This window comes from Macrotis lagotis, chromosome 8 (genome assembly GCF_037893015.1).
Source record: "Macrotis lagotis isolate mMagLag1 chromosome 8, bilby.v1.9.chrom.fasta, whole genome shotgun sequence".
Classification (NCBI taxonomy): Eukaryota; Metazoa; Chordata; class Mammalia; order Peramelemorphia; family Peramelidae; genus Macrotis; species Macrotis lagotis.
Genome location: NC_133665.1, coordinates 133,915,303 through 133,928,368, shown reverse-complemented (window position 1 = coordinate 133,928,368; position 13,066 = coordinate 133,915,303). Strand labels below are relative to the sequence as shown.

The 13,066-nt window shown below is 40.3% G+C and overlaps 1 protein-coding gene across 1 annotated transcript in view; it reads left to right on the top strand.

The window, feature by feature from the left end:
- EEFSEC (eukaryotic elongation factor, selenocysteine-tRNA specific) overlaps positions 1 to 13,066 on the top strand; it is a 305,088-nt gene that overhangs the window by 158,596 nt on the left and 133,426 nt on the right. The window lies entirely within an intron of this gene.

The following is a 13,066-nucleotide window of genomic DNA, read 5'->3' as shown; positions in this document are numbered from 1 at the left end:
AATTGTAAAACTCAAAATAAATAAAATCTTAAAAAAAAAAAAGAATGCTACTCTTGGAGTGAGAAAATCAAGGTTCAAGTAGCTCTAAATCTGTTTGACATTCAAAGTGGTTTTCAGTCTCTCTTCCAGACTCCTTTCATATCACTTCTCATCTTCAGCACAGTACATGCAAACTTGATAGCCAAGTCAAGTGACCACTACCACATCTATTACCATCTTCTCTCGAACCTGAGTGGGAAACATTTTGGTCAGTGCTTAGGAGCCTAAGGAATAGAATCATCCCTCAGACCACTAGATCTGCTTCCCACTCTAGTTTATGGAGCCATCATTTAAAGAAGAAAGTATATGCCTTGCTTCTTACCATCTGAAACAACTGCTTGATCTACTGTCACCAATAGACTTAGAAACCCCCTCTTACCCCCTCTATACCCTTCTACTCCTCTCAGCTTCCTAACACTGCTGCTCGTACTTCCAACCCAGTCATCATCCAGAGTAGCAACTCCTTTGAGGAAGTTGTCTTTGGATCTTTAGGGCTTGTGATAATTGAAATTCATTAAAGTAGAATTATACTTTTCTAGTCACTTTTTCATATGTAGCCAAATTTTCTTGAGGTGTCAAAAAATTTTAATTTCTAGTAAATTAGAGGACTCAAGTTTACATTTACATTTTTAATTATGCCAATTAATATTATAAGATAAGTTTATTTGAGAATATATAGAATATTTAAGAGAAAAAATGGTTCTAAAAATTCTCAAGTCTTTCATAAGTACTTGCATGCTATCAATTGGCATACTAAATGCAAGCCACAGGTTATGATAATAATGAGTCTTTCTCATAACAACCCTGAGAAGTAGCTAAATGAAGTATTAGTTTATTTTACAGAGCTAAAAAGTGAAATTGAAGGCCTTGAACCCACAGCTTTTTGCACTTGTTCTGAAGTTCTCTGTTCTTTCCATGAAGGACCTCTTTTTAGCTTTCATGTTTGTGATCATCATCGACAATATAATATTAGAAGGAAATTTAGAGACAGTCTAGTGTAGACCCTCACTTTACATGAGGAAACTCAGAGATCTGGAGCAGCTTACATGGGCATTAAGTGGCAGAGATGATATTCAGACTCAGGGCTCTTGGGCTTCAGATCCAGCAGCTTTTCCAACTTATAACAAGACAGACAGACAGACAAACATACACTCACACACACACACACAAGACCTTAAAAGAGAGATAAAGTCATAGAAGAAGTGGAGAGGAGAGACGGATACACAGAAAGGAGAGTTTATAATATTCCAAGTTAATAAAATATCTTTTAAAGTATTCATACTGTCACTCCCCTCCCCCACCTGCACTTCTGCCCCCTCTTCCCCCCCCCCCATGAAAAACCATGATGATTTTTTGTTTTGCAAGGCAGTGGGGTTAAGTGATTTGCCCAAGGCCATACAGCTAGGTAATTATTACGTTTTCTGAGGCCGGATTTTGAACTCAGGTACTCCTGACTTCAGGGTGCTTTATCCACTGTGCCACCTAGCTGCTCCCCCCTCCCCCAATGTTTTAATTATTTCTTTGCATCACTGAATTATATAGGGCAGATGTTTAATCTCCTTTTGAGAGACTTGAGGGTCAGGCACATGGAATCTAAGTGATCTTAGCTGTTTGTGGGATACACAGTTTCTTAGCTTAGGGCTCATTCTTCTATTAGCTTTTTGAAACAAATATACTGAATAAATCCAAAATAGGATTGTCTGCCATTCTTTTGCTTTATATTGGGGTAAGAGCCTTAGTTATAGCTGGATATAACTTTCACCTGGTCATCTTGTATGCATCATAAGGGGAAGGATCATTGCATTTTTTTTTTTTTTGGCAAAGCAGTGGGTCTAAGTGACTTGCTCAAGATCACACAGCTAGGTTATTGTTAGGTATCTGAGTTCAAATTTGAACTCAGGTCCTCCTGACTCCAAGGCCAGTATTCTATCCACTGTACCACATAGCTACCCTGGGATCATTGCATATTAGAAAGACCATTTACTTGAGAATTGAGTACCCATATTGTAGCCTTGATTGTGCCACTAATTTATATTGTGGCCTTGAGCAAATCAATTCTCTTTCTACCTCAGTTTCCTCATCTGTAAAATGAAGGAGTTGGACCAGATGAAAAATTTATGAGGTTTCATCTCTAAATTTCTGCAAACCTGTGATTTTAGAAACGTGAATATTTCTGCCTGTATGAAGAGCAATGGCAGGATGTTTTCAATGGGGTCAGTGGTTTTGAGAAGATGAATCTTATTGTCACTCCTCTTCAGAACCTTTGGGTTCTGGAGTCATAGGAGCCACTTGAACATATCTTCCTCCTCCTGTAAATTGGCAACATGTCAACAGCAGAGTTTGGTCTCCAATATTTTCCCTTTATGTCTGTTAGATAATATTATCAAAAGTCATAGCCTTGTCAGTGATAGCAGTTCCTGGAGCTTTTCTTCATCTAACCTCTCAATATTAGGATACATAGTAGTTAGTATTGTGAAAAGTAGATGTGGAGACAACTTGGAGTTTTCAAGCACTTTTATTGCTGCCCTGTCTATAAGATTCCCTTCTCCAGGAACCGTCAGAGACAGTTTTGATCCTATGAGTTCACTATTGCAGATCCCTGAATATTTCCTTGATTATTCAGAATATATGCATGTTCCTGTAGTCAGGCATACACACACAGAACTACTTCTGCCATTAAGAGATCTTAGATCTTCCTGTCTTAAGAACCTGATACCAAGGGTCATGCAGTGATTTCTGGGCTTCACCTCTGATGCCTTATTATGTATGGTAGGTGCTCAGAAAATGTTTGTCAAATGAATGGAGGAGGTCAGCAGCAAATGGACAGCAGTTAACTGTCTAGGATCCTTTTCTCTGAACTTTTCCCTAGATAGTATCTGAAAGGATAAAGTCTTTCCTTTCAGATCCCTTTCTTACAAACCCCTGATTTTGGCTTTGCCTGCAAAAAGAATCATTTTCCCTCATCCTTATCCCTTCTTAGATGTCCTTCTCTTCCTCCTTCACTATTTTTTCCTTGTTCCTTTCTATTCCCCTACATTTTTTCTTTTTCTTGTTTTCCTTATTGTGTTCTTTTTCCTTCTGGGAGAAGAGGGCTGTGATTGATGAAAATAGACATAGTTAGAAAAGAAGATTGGGGGAAAACCCATAAAAGGGAACACTTGGTTTTCCAGCTACACAGATACCAACTGAATGAAACCATAACAAAATGAAAGGCAAGTGAACAGTATAGTGTCTGCGATTTACAAGAAGAAAAACTGGTGTCCTGAGCACCCTTTTATTGCCATTCACCACAGACTCAAGAGTGTTCCTGGGGCAGGTTTGGCCTTTGGGGAATGTTAGAAAGTAGAATTGGCAATTAGCAAATTTGTCTTGTGTTTCATTAAAGCTTTGGAAAGAGATGTGTCCTTTCTGATGCAATCTTACTTCCAAGCCTTTTAGATCAGTTTACAGAGAGAGGCAAAAAGTACTGCTTCCTTCTGGTTCAATTCTTAGCATCTCTTGTTCTTAGTAGGTGCAGGACTAAAAAAATTGTGGGGAGTGGAAGATACTTTGGAGTCATTTCATGAACGTGTTGGAATGCCGAAGGATCATTCATTTAGATATTTTTATGGCATTTAAGTGAGAATGTACTATTATTGTTTTTCTTGTTAGTAATAGCATCATTCCATTTTTTACTATGGCTAGGTACAAGTATTGCAGGAAAAAATCAAGAGTTGGGGGCAGCTAGGTGGTAGTTACTTAACCCCCATTGCCTTGCAAAAAAAAAAAATCAAGAGTCATAGTAAACCTCAAGTTAATATGTGAATTTAGTATTTTTTAAAAAGTAAGTTGTTAGTGATTCTTTGAACAATAGTTTAGGGATTAAGGAAGCACAATATATAAATTTAAATTATTACTTTTTAAAATTCCTAAAATTGAAAATTCAGATTTATTTAAAAAACAGTCAAGAAAATAGAATACAAAACAAAATAAAGCTTTAGTGTAGTTATTTGTTAGACAAATGTTTCTTAAGAAAGGATAAATAATTATAATAATGATTTCTTAGAACATTTAAAATGTTATTTATTTAAAGTATAGTTTCTGGGTGGCTAGGTGGCACAGTGAATAGAACACCAGCCCTGGAGTCAGGAGTACCTGAATTCAAATCCAGCCTCAGACACTTAATAGTTGCCTGGCTGTGTGACCTTGGGCAAGCCACTTAACCCCATTGCCTTGCAAAAAACCTAAAAAAAAAATATAGTTTGACTTACATGTATTTGACTTCTGTGTAACTTTTCAGAAATCCATGTACTTGAATGGAACAAGGTCTGTATTATAAACTGATTATAGGCATTGTAGGTAAGGCAGCATAGTGGTAGACAATAAAAAGAGCGTTTGGATAGAACTGAGTTTGATTTTTACCTTCTCATGTGCTGACTCCTTTGGTGAAGTAATTTCACCTCCTTCTCCTTCTATTAGTTTCCTCAATTAATCAGTTAAAAGGTATTTTTAAACGTATTAAGCATATTGGATAATTAAAGAGTTAAATGTTCTCTACTTGCAAAGAGCTCACAGTCAAATGGAGGAGACAACACGTGAATACATAATTTTGGATGGCATAAAATAGAAGTTATTATAAATTAGACTGGAAGGGAGAGCACAAACAGTGGAGAGGCTCAAGAAAAACTTCCTTCAGAAGATGAAGCTTGAGTTTCTGGTTGTGAGGTGGCTGTAAGTAGGAAGACAAATGACCTGGCTCTGGCAAAGATTCTGAGAAGATGGAGTGTTGTTTGTGAATGATAGGGAGGAAGGCAGAAGAACCTGGGAGAGGTTAGAAAGGCATATTGGGTCCAGTTTGTATAGATCTTTAAAAACTCAGCAATAGAGTTTAAATAGGAAGCCACTGAAGCTGATTGAGTAGGAGAGTTACATTGTCAGATCTGTGCTTAAAGTAGCTTTGGTAGCCTGTGTAGGGTGAACATGAGTGGGAAGAAACTTGAGACAGGAAGACCAGTGAGGAGGCTGCTAGAATAATCTTGGTGAGAGGTGATGAGGGCCTGAACCCAAGTGGTGGCTAGGTAAATGGAGAGAAGTGGCCAAATAGAGAGATAAAGACAGCAAGAAACAGCAAGATTCGGAAACTCATTAGATATGTAGAGTGAGGAATAGATTGAGGGGAAGATAATACAGAGATTATGAATCAGGGAGAAGAGAAAGATCTTAGTAATGGGAACCAGAAATGGAGAAGTATGGAAATGAAGAGAAGGTGCCAGGGAAGAGATAATGACTTGAGTTTTGATTGTGTTGAGTTTGAGATGTCTTTGGGACAAACAGTTGGTGATGGGAGATGGAAGCTCAGAGGAAAGACTTATGACTAGAGACAGATAGATAGGCAGACACAGACACACACACACATACTCTCTCTCTCTCTCTCTCCTCTCATACACACACACACACACTCTCTCTCTCTCTCTCTCTCTCTCTCTCTCTCTCACACACACACACACACACACACACACACTCAGACTCTGTGAGTCAGCTGAATGGATATGGCAGTTACACCCAAAAGGATAGAATGAATTTAATCTGCCCCAAACCATACCCCAAAAGTAATTTTGATTGGGCCTTTAAGAAGAATTTCTGGGGTGGCTAGGTGGTCCAGGGGTGGGCTAGGTGGCGCAGTGGATAGAGCACTGGCCCTGGAATCAGGAGTACCTGAGTTCAAATCTGGCCTCAGATACTTAATAATTACCTAGCCATGTGGTCTTGAGCAAACCACTTAACCCCATTGCCTTGCAAAAACCTTTAAGAGAGAGAGAGAGAGAGAGAGAGAGAGAGAGAGAGAGAGAGAGAGAGAGAGAGAAGAATTTCCTAGCCCTGAGGCCTCTGAGGAGACATTCTGATGTGTTCATATGTAATAGGGTGAACTCTCCTCAGGATATCAGTAAAGGCAGTCAGCAAGTCAGCAGCCTAAGAAGAAGGTTCAGGTGCGCTGGCTTGCATCTCTGCCATTTCTGGTTCCATAGTAGTTTTATGATACAACACTTGTCCTTTACAAAATGAAATGCCTTAAAATTTCCTCAACTGAAGAGAACTTGGGATTTAAGGAACCCTACAGACTTTTAACATAAGCTAAAGGTTAAGGAAGTCCATTATTTCTATTTTAAAGAGGATGAAATGGAATTGAAATGAAATAACTTCTCCAAGTTCACTCCTGAATCATTGACAACATTGATCTAGTATAGAAGTTTCCTGGCTCCCAATGCAGTGCACTTTACTGTGCTAGGCTTAGGCAGGATTGTGAAGTGGCACCTCCTGTACCACTTGGCTTCCTCTGGCTACCCAGGGGCTCTCATGGAGAAATGTAGACTTCCATGCCCAACACTTTTCCTTCCCATAAATGTATTTGTGCTCTGTTGCCTCTTGACTTAGATTTCTACTAGGTAACAGGAGCTCATTTGAGAAATTGGATTCACCTAATTGATAAGGACTGAGAATGACTTAATTATACTTATCAGGAATATTTGTATTTTAATTGAGTACTCTCAAAGATGTACTTCAAAATAATTCTCTGATGGTGGTATTTTGAGTACCATGGTAGGTGGTAGAGTGCCTTGGTATTTTTCCAGTTGCCCCTTTGGTGCCTACAACATGCCTTTGCATTTTATTGTAGTAGAAAAAGCACTCTAGTGAAGGTCAAGAAAACTTGGGCATGTCCAGTTTAGTGGATGGTCCTGGTCAAGACATTTCTCCTCAGAACCTCAGTTTTCCCATCTATACATTGAGGGCATTCAATTCATTGACCTGCAAGGCCCCTTCTAACTCTGAATCTATTATTCTATGATTCGATTGCCATCAAGATCCCCAAGAGCCCTGAAAATAAAGGTTTTTGCAAGGCAATGGGGTTAAGTGGCTTGCTCAAGGCCACACAGCTAGGTAATTATTAAGTGTCTGAGGCAGGATTTGAACTCAGGGCCTCCTGGCTCCAGGGCTGGTGCTCTATCTACTGCACCACCTAGCTGCCCCTTCTTATGTTGTTCTAACAGCAACATGGGTATGATGATCAACTTCATTGGACTTGCTCACTCTATTAGTGCAATAATCAGGGACAATTTAGGATATCTGTGATGGGGAACACCATCTGTATCCAGAGAAAGAATTGTGGAGTTTAGACAAAGACTAAAGACCTTCAATTTTTTTTAAAAAAAGTTGTCTTATGTACTACAAATTTTTCTTTCTCTAATATTTTGTTTCTTCCTCAATGATATGATTTTTCTCTCAACACATCCAGTCTTGATCAATGTATAGCATGGAAACAATGTAAAGATTATCAGACTGCCTTCTGTTGCGGAGAGGGGATAGAAGGGAGGGTGGGGGAGAAAATTGTAAAATTCAAAACTTTGTCAAAAAATGATTGTAGAAACTACTATTGGAAAACATAAAATATTTATATAATTTAAAAAAGGTCTATGGTTCTGTTATTCTAAGTGACAGCAGATCAAAGAAAAATGCTCAGATAGTGAAACAGATGCTCATGTAGTTAATGTAGCTGCCGTTTACCCCAGGCTGTTTGGCAGGGCCTACATTCAACCCAGTCCAGCCTTTTCTTCACTGGGTGATGCTCTGTCCTTGGTTTAATACCTTTCTTAGTATGACCCTGTTTTCATGGAATTTTGCCCTTGCTTGTTGACTGTGTCGCAGGGGAGGAGAAGGAGGAAAAATTGACTCACTGTTTTGCGTCCCAGGCTTTGGATAGGGACTGTCTTTGTTTGGCATGGGTGTCTAGAGAGAGAAACAGCAGTGTTCAGGGTAGAAACCACCCTCAAAGAGGAGGGCAAAGGCTGCTCTGGTTGTTGAAAAGTGGAATGTTCCAGCTAATGAGGAACAGTTGAGAGATACGATGGCCACTGTACTTTTTGTGGGGTCTGCTCTGTGGAACTGCCATGGGACAGCAGTAGTGGAGAATTGCAAACAAGCAGCACATTTAGTTAGCATGCCTAAGCTAAGCCTCGGCCTTGAACCAGAGCTTCTTTCCCAGTAGCTGTCAGGGAACAGAGGCCTCATCTGACATCACCTTATGATTGTCTGACAGGAGAAGATGACCTTCTGCAGCCCTGGGGGGTTGTTGGGTCTTGTTTTTTTTTTTTTTTAATATGACCTTTGGGTTTCATCTGCATCCCTTTGTAAAGAAAACTCCATCCTCAGAAGGAAAACCTATCCACTCCACTGATTAGCAAGAGCGAACTTCTCTTGTTGATGCTAGGGAATGAATCTTGGGAAACTCTGACTCTGCAGCCAGAAACCTCCCTTTCCCCAGATGATCTGCCTTTATGGAAGTGGCATGTTCTTCTTGGAAAGAACCTTGAGACTGAAGTGGCCAGAGATGCAAACATTTTTCAGAGCCACATAAGTTTTGTGCCTCTTTCAAAAAGAGGAATTCTTTCTCCCTCCCTCCCTCCCTCCCTCTCTTTCTTTCTTTCTTTCTTTCTTTCTTTCTTTCTTTCTTTCTTTCTTTCTTTCTTTCTTTCTTTCTTTCTTTCTTTCTTTTTCTGTCCTTCCTTTTTGGTTCACTCCAGTGTTATCCATGTAGGGGTGGCCCCAGGTGCAGTGCTCTGGCATGTTTGAATCTTGGTGTGATTGGTGGGTAAACAATTAAGCCAGGCAGAATGTTGCAGTTTTAAAAGTCAAGAGAATATGGGGAAAGAGGGAGGGGAGTGAAAGAATTTATTTTTCTGGTGACAAGGTAGAGGTTTAGGCATGTAGGTGATACTGTAAAAGATAATAGTTCTGAGCTTTGCATCTAGCATATTGAATGCTGTTTCTTCACCAGAGGCAGAATACAGTATTTAATTAACCACCGTGCTGTATTTTCAGAAGTGGAGCTGTGGATTTTTTATTCTAAGTTCATTTTAAAGTAGGACAACTTCTTTAAATAAGTTATATAATAATGGCCATTGTGTGTATGTGTTTCTCTCTTTGTATCCCTGTCCAGATGTTGGCACTCATCATTGGTGCCCTATCAGTTTGTTGATGAGGATATATTCTAGAAGGTGTATATTGTGACCATACTGAGCGTCAATGATTTGGGGGACTTTGAGCATGTTCATTTTTGAGGAGTTCAATTCAGCAAACATGAATAAAGCATCTTCTCTGTAAAAGGCAGATGGGGAGCAGAACTGAAAGGTGCAGTCCCTTTTGCTGTTATTGAGTCTTTTAGTTCATGTCTGAATCCCTGTGACCCCATTTGGGATTATCTTGGCAAAGATACAGGGAGGTTTGCCATTTCCTTCTCCAGGTCCTCTTACAGATGAAGAAACTGGGGCAAATAGGATTATCTGACTTGTCCAGGGTCATGCAGGTATTCGGTGTCAGAATTAAGATTTGAACTCATGAAGGAGTCTTCCTGACTCCGGACCCAGCCTGCTATCCACTAGCTGCTCTGTGAAGCCCCTTAAATCCTTTTACTACCAAGGATCCCTGGCATGTCCACTGAGAGGCATAATACAAGGTAAAGTGTGGAAGGAGAGAGCAGCTGAGGCATGCAGAGAGAGATCACTATCACTTGGGAAACTTTTCCTGGAGGAGATGACCTCCATGTCATGAACTCCATAGTAAAGGAGAGAAAAAGGTTCCTGGAGCAGAGACCAAGGCAAACATCAGTCTCCTCCCTTTTCCCTTTGGAGAAGTCAGGGCATCCATTCTGCCTTCCTGGGCACTTGTTGCTCATGGGGGAAGTGGGTGGGTCCTGGAGGCCTCAGTTCAGGTCATCTCTTGCTTCAGCTCCCGGAGGAGGAGGGTCCACATGCTGAACTTTTATTGAGACCAGTTCCATTCAGCATGATCAGGGCCCAGCCTTCCCACTGCCCCACTGTTAATAAGATTTCACTTGGCATGGACAGTTGAGGTTTAACTAGAACTCAACCAACCAAAGCTTGGCAGGTCTGCAGTCTGGCAGAGCCAGGCTTGGTGCTTTGGATTGTAAGACAGATGTCCTGACTGCTTTGGTCCATTGGCTTTTTCTCAGTGGCTTTCAGTTGGGGTTAGGGTTGGGGTTTTTTTTGTTTTTTTTTTTTTGTATTTTTTGGTCATCTGTAAGATGAAGCTGCATTGCCTGGTAGAAAAGTTTTCTCTGGAAATAAAGTGCTGCAAATAAAGGAGGACCTAGCATTTATAGTGTGTCTCTACCCCATGGGTAGAACAGGTCTAATGACAGATTTGGGCTGGGTCTCACCTCGACTCTGTCCAATTACAGCATTCTTTTCTTCTTATTTCCTTCCCCCCAAAACAGACAGAACTGTTTGCAATGGGTTGGAGAAACTTGTGGTGTTTATTCTAACCTTTCATTAAGGATAGGCTTCTCTCAGGATTTGCCCACAGCTTGGCTGCTCCTGACTGCATTTGTCATGTGGGCCGTTGAGAGATTGTCAGGCTCGGGGATGAAAAGCAAATGTAAAGGTTTGTTTTATTTTGAAATTTAGTAGAGACCAGGGGAGGTAAGCCAGAGAACTTGGGAACTCCCCCATCTCCATCCTGCCCTCCTTCAGGGGCGGGGGACAGGCCACAGAGCCCATCCCAGCCCCTCCATGTTTGGTGCCATTATTTTACTCTCCCTGTGACAGAAAACGCTGGGGAGTTGAATGGTTTGTTTCATCTCTCTTTAAGAAAAAGTTAAATTTATAATCCCAGATCAGGCCTTCCCCATAACTCATGCAGCTCATCCTGTTAACTGTTTTAATATATGGCACCACTATTTCATTAAACAACATACAGGAATAATTAGTTCAGCAACGATGCCTCAGAACAAAAGCCCTTGATTTAGTTTAACTTTATAAGTTGGTCTCTTTTGATCTGCAAGAACACATCTGGGGACTTAAAGAAAGCAGAAAGAAAAATAGAAAACGTTTCGTCAGGCTGCTGGTTAAGGTTTTCTAAGCACAAGTAACCCTTTGGTACCAGGACATCACCGACCCCTGGCCATCCTGTTGAGGATGATCAGCACCCAGGAGAATCACCTGCTGTCATTCCAAGCTCTTAGGGGCTAGCTTGCTCACTTCCCAGTCAGCTGGTTTCTAATGTTTATTTTCTCCTTTCAGCCACAGTCTTGGCCAGGGGACTGGAGTCCAAAACAGCTGAGTATTGAAGTGGGGTTTCCCCACCTTCTACTCTGGCTCCCAGTTAGGTCCATCTGCTCTCTCGGACTTTGCAAGGCCAGGCTCTCAAGGGCCCAAGTCTCTCCTGATAGCCAGGCACTAAATTTCACCCTGTTTTGATCAACATGGACCTACTCACAAGGCCCCAAGTTTGAAGCTGCTGGACCCTACTGGCTTCATTCACAAAGCTACCTGGCCAGTAGTAACCCTTGGCAGTTTATGTTCATTCCTCACATGGGATGGCAAATGGTCTATTTATTATTTTTTATTCTTTCCTATCAAGTAAGCAACCACAAAGGACTCCCCTCTTTAAAGCAGCCCCCAGGCTCTGGCACAGCTATTGACACCACAATAGGCATTTATACTAGGGACTCCCTAACAGTGAATATTAATACTTTTTCCAGTCCAAATCAGCCTGGGATAGAAGACAGCAGTGGCTACTATGGGCAAAACCAATTTGTTCTCTGTACCATCAATCCCAGAGTGTGTATCCATTTACCTCTTCACATAATGCACATTATAACTGTACTTTAGCCTTGATAATAAGTTGATTTTAAATGCTTGAGAAATGATAGAACCTTGAGTCCCTGACGAATGATAGGAAATGTACTTTAACTGTCAAAAGAGAAGGGCAAGGTCTTTAAGCTATTTTCTCCAATTTTATGTTTTATTTTAAAATGCCATTTAATATTCACTATCTGTTTATTTTCCTTGGCAAGCTTTTAACTCCAGGGTCATGACCTCATAATGACCTCTCCTCTCCAGTCTCAATTGCTTCTGACCTACTCTATTAAGTAAAAAGAAATAACCGAACAGAAGGGTAACCAGATCACTTCTCCCACACCAAGGGAACATGCAGGCTTTAGGATGCTCTCCTTTAATCTCTCTATCCACACAGCCCTCATTTTAATTTGCAAAATTGAACCCAGATCGAGAGCAGTAAAGCCTGAATACGGTAAATATTCATGCCTCAGTGATCTAGAGTGGCTCCATTACATTTCTGAGATTGGGAGAATTACCTTTTGGATTATGTATATTCATGGGCTGATTTTTATTTGAGATATACTATTACTCACGATGGGCTATGTGTCACACATTCTACCAAAAACAGACTTTTCACAAAGCTAGAAGTGTTGGTTATACAGTTAAGTCTTACTAATATGACCTAAAGTAGATTTCTCCCTTCCTTTATGCTTTTAAAAAAATTATCAGTAAATAATATGGTTGGGGGAGGGGAGGTAGAGACAGAAGGTAGGCAAAGTATTGAGTTTCTGTCAAAGACCTTAAAAAAATCCTTTCTGGCTAATTTTATCATGGAAGGGACAATTGAAAGTGGTAGAATGATTTTTAAAATAAATGTTTTATAACATTCTAAAATGTTGTTCCTGGTGCCCCACTATCCTGGCATTTGATGAAATAGTGGGCTGCTATTGAGAGAAGTGTAGCCTTTTAAGCTTCTGTTAAAATCTGACACACTGAATGTCCAAAGCACCTCAGATATTCCTAGAGTAAAGCAGATTCCTTCCTCCAAAAACAAATACTGCCAAAAAACCTTGAGAATGCAGTCAATTTCCCAAGGTTAGTGTTAGTGTTAGTATTCCCTAGTGTTAGGTTAGACAAAACCTCCTGGAGCAGCCCTAGGGTTTGCACAGTGAATCTGAACTCTGAGCAGTAAGATGTAGGCTGTCTGAAGGAGATTGATAGATTTGGTAGTTCTTGGCCATGGGGTAACCCAAGGGTTGTTCTGTAAAGTACAATAATAGTAATTGCATGCTATTAAGTATGGGTATCTTCAACTTTCACAGTCTGGCATTGATATTTATAGGACCTTCAAAGAATATAAATCCTTCAAAATTTAATGAGTAATTTAATTCTTGGTTTTCCTTTAGCAAAGGCCA